The 3,881-nt window shown below is 43.9% G+C and overlaps 1 non-coding gene across 1 annotated transcript; it reads right to left on the minus strand.

Moving 5' to 3' along the window:
• Window positions 1-1,569: 1,569 nt before the first annotated feature.
• On the minus strand, window positions 1,570-1,677 carry LOC116547339. The gene has a single exon (XR_004267037.1). It is a non-coding gene; the product is annotated as a U6 spliceosomal RNA (small nuclear RNA).
• Window positions 1,678-3,881: the final 2,204 nt, after the last annotated feature.

Below are 3,881 nucleotides of genomic sequence, written 5' to 3' on the forward strand. Positions count from 1 at the left end.
TTTAAGATTTGTGGGAAAAAAAACAGTATCACAAAAAATAAAAACCTGACCCCGGTGAGATTGTGCAAGAACTTGCAAAGTGAAACGTACTTGGGGCACTCGCTGGGACGTAGTCCAGAGTCTCCTGAGAAGGTGGTCATTGGGCACTTAAGTGAGCAGGATGGGGTGGGAGAATTTCTCAAGTGATTGGATAGCCTGACTTGACATATGAGTGAGGCACATCTGTTTTCTAATCAGCACTGCCACCCCCTAGGTCTGTCATCTTGAAAAGATTTGTTCACTTATGTTAATATCAGGTTTTATTTGTTTGTTTGTTTGTTTTGAGACAGAGTCTCACTCTCTCGCCAGGTGCCAGGAGTGCAGTGTCACAATCTCGGCTCACTGCAACCTCCGGCTTCCCCGTTCAAGCAATTCTGCCTCAGCCTCCCGAGTAGCTGGGACTACAGGCGCACTCCACCACACCCAGCTAATCTTTGTATTTTTAGCAGAGACAGGGTTTCACCATGTTGGCCAGGATGGTCTCGATCTCTTGACCTTGTGATCTACCCTCCTCAGCCTCCCAAAGTGCTGGGATTACAGGCTTGAGCCAAATATCAGTTTTTTAACTGTAAATTGCATTTTATTGGTAGAGCTTGAAAGGTAAAGTATTTACAAGGGCATAAAGAAGGTGAGTTTCAAAAGAATCTAATAATATATTTCTTTGGTTAAAAATTCTCATTTACCTATTTCGTTTTTTCCTTCTTTTTTTAAATTTTTATATATATATATATATATATATATATTTTTTTTTTTTTTTTTTTTTTAAAGATAGGGTTTTACCATGTTGGTCAGGCTGGTCTTGAACTCCTGACCTCAGGTGATCCACTTGCCTTGGCCTCCAAAGTGCTTGGATTACAGGCGTGAGCCACCACACCCGGCTCTTTCTTTCTTTCTTTCTTTTTTGAGACATTCTCACTCTGTCACCCAGGCTTGAGTGTACTGCCACGGTTTCAGCTCACTGCAACCTCCACCTCCCGGGTTCAAGTGATTCTCCTACCTCAGCCTTCCGAGTAGCTGGGATTACAGGCATGTACCACCATGCCCAGCTAATGTTTGTATTTTTAGTAGAGACGGGGTTTCACCATGTTGGCCAGGATGGGCTCGATCTTCTGACTGTGATCTGCCCGCCTCAGCCTCTCAAAGTGCTGGGATTACAGGAGTGAGCCACTGCACCTGGCACATTTAAGTCTTTAATTTATCTTGAGGTAATTTTTGTGTAAGCTGTAAGGAAGGGGTCTAGTTTAGTTTTCTGCATATGGCTAGCCAGTTTTCACAATACAATTTGTTGAATAGGGAATCCTTTCCCCATTGCTTGTTTGTGTCAGCTTTGTCAAAGGTCGTCTATGTTTGTCAAAGATTGTCTATGTGTGGCGTTATTTCTGAGGCATCTGTTCTGTTCCATTGGTCTATATATCTGTTTTGGTAGCAGCACCATGCTGTTTTGGTTACTGTAGCCTTGTAGTGTAGTTTGAAGTCAGGTAGTTTGATGCCTCTAGCTTTTTTCTTTTTGCTTAGGATTGTCCTGGCTGTAAAAATATGAAATGCATCACAGAATTGCATGTCATCCTTGCACAAGAGCCATTGTTAATCTTCCCTGTATCATTTCAATTTTAGTGTATGTGCTGCCAAAGTGAGCACCCTGTAACATAACGTTGAGCACGTAGTACCTGTTTAGAATGCACTGCATTAATACATGTGTATGTGTTGTTTTTAGAATACAGATTTATTCAGACATTGCTGCCTTCTGTTTAGCCTGTTTTTTTTTTTGAGATGGAGTCTTGCTCTGTTGCCTAAGCTAGAGTGCAATGGGCTGATCTCCACTTACTGCAGCCTCTACCTCCTGGGTTCAAGCAATTCTCCTGTGTCAGCCTCCTGAGTAGCTGAGATTACAGGCGTATGCCCGGCTAATTTTTGTATTTTAGGTAGAGATGGGGTTTCACCATGTTGGTCAGGCTGGTCTCGAACTCCTGACCTCAGGGGATCTGCCTGCCTTGGCCTCCCAAAGTCCTGGGATTACAGGTGTGAGCCACCGCACCCAGCCTAGCCTGTAAGTCTTAAGGAGCCAGCAAAGAATTAAGATGCTAAGTGGTTGTCTTCATTTGTACTACAGGTATTCGTGTTGTGACAAGACTGCTGAGTGTAAGGGATTCTCTGCTGTGCCTGCTTTCTCTAACTAGTGTTAATAATAATCATAGAGCGAACAACATCAGCTTTGACAGGAAACTTATTTAAAACACCCATTCATAGACCCTTTCTAAACCTGCAAATCACATTACATAGAGTGGGGCCAAAATTACCAAGTGATTATAAACACATTAAAACTTGAGAGGCAATGCTTATCAAAGTGTTACAAGCCCAGGCTTCTAATTAGAATCAAATGGCCAATCTGCAGCAATCTCTTTACTTTTGGTTTTTCCACAGGTTCTGTTTAATGTTCTGGGTGGAAGCATTCATGTTTTTTGTTTGCTTATTTTTTGAGATGGAGTCTCACTCTGTTGTCAGGCTGGAGTGCAGTGGTGCGAACTCAGCTCACTGCAACCTCCACCTCCCAGTTTTTTAAGTGATTCTCCTGCCTCAGTCTCCGCAGTAGCTGGGACCATAGGCGTGCGCCACCATACCCAGCGAATTTTTGTAGTTTTAGTAGAGACAGGGTTTCACCATGTTGGCCAGGATGGTCTCTATCTCTTGACCTTGTGATCTGTCCACCTCAGCCTCCCAAAGTGCTGGGATTACAGGCATGAGCCACTGCGCCTGATGCATCCATTTTTTTTTTTTAATAAAGCACCTCATGTAACTCTAAGGTGAGGCCAGAATCAAGTATGAGGGGTTCAAGACATTCATGAGAGCTAAGTTCCAACTTTGAACTAAAGGGTGGTCACAGGGCCTGTCCTGGTTGGGTTTGGTAGGGACAGGACAGGACAGTGTGGCCCATATTTCCATTTCTGAAGAAAAAATTGCTGGTTTCTGTGGCAAGGGATGGCTTCTAAAGACAAGAAAAGAGAAATTGGCCAGTTACGCTGACTCACGCCTGTAATCCCAGCACTTTGACTCATGAGGTAAGGAGTTTGAGACCAGCCTGACCACTGTGGTGAAACCTCCATCTCTACTAAAAATACAGGGCTGGGCGCGGTGGCTCACGCCTGTAATCCCAGCACTTTGGAAGGCCAAGACAGTGGATCACCTGAGGTCAGGAATTCAAGACCAGCCTGACCAGCAAGGTGAAACCCCATCTCTACTAAAAATATAAAAATTAGCCAGGCATGGTGGCAGGCATCTGTATTCCCAGCTACTCAGGAGGCTAAGACTGGAGAATTGCTTGAACCTGTGAGGCAGAGGTTGCAGTGAACTGAGATTGCTCCACTGCACTCCAGCTTCTGAGCGATGGAGCAAACCTCCTTCTCAAAAATAAAATAAAATAAAATAAAATAAAAATTAACTGGGCATGGTGGCACGCACCTGTAATCTCAGCTACTCAGGAAGCTGAGGCAGGAGAATCACTTGAACCTGGGAGGTGGAGTTTCCAGTGAGCCAAGATTTCGCCACTGCCCTCCAGCCTGGGTGACAGAGCGAGACTCTATCTCAAAAAAAAGAGAAATTGTATCTTAATCTTCACACTCTTTTTGTATAAAGGACATAAATGGGTGGACTTTTTCTGCAGGTCCTGCTCCTTCTGCCTGTGGGTGTGGTGGTAGCAGATAAACTGGTGGTACCGACACCTTCAAAGGCATATTCTCAAAATGCAGATGTACTTTGTCCAGAGAATCTCCTCTGAGAAAGATTTCCAGAAAAGGAGGAGAAAAAGGAAAAAAAAAATGGCTTCCTTCTTAAGCTAAATATGTCTC

Source organism: Sapajus apella, unplaced genomic scaffold (assembly GCF_009761245.1).
Source record: "Sapajus apella isolate SASKATOON/1434 unplaced genomic scaffold, GSC_monkey_1.0 scaffold2735, whole genome shotgun sequence".
NCBI classification, from domain to species: Eukaryota; Metazoa; Chordata; class Mammalia; order Primates; family Cebidae; genus Sapajus; species Sapajus apella.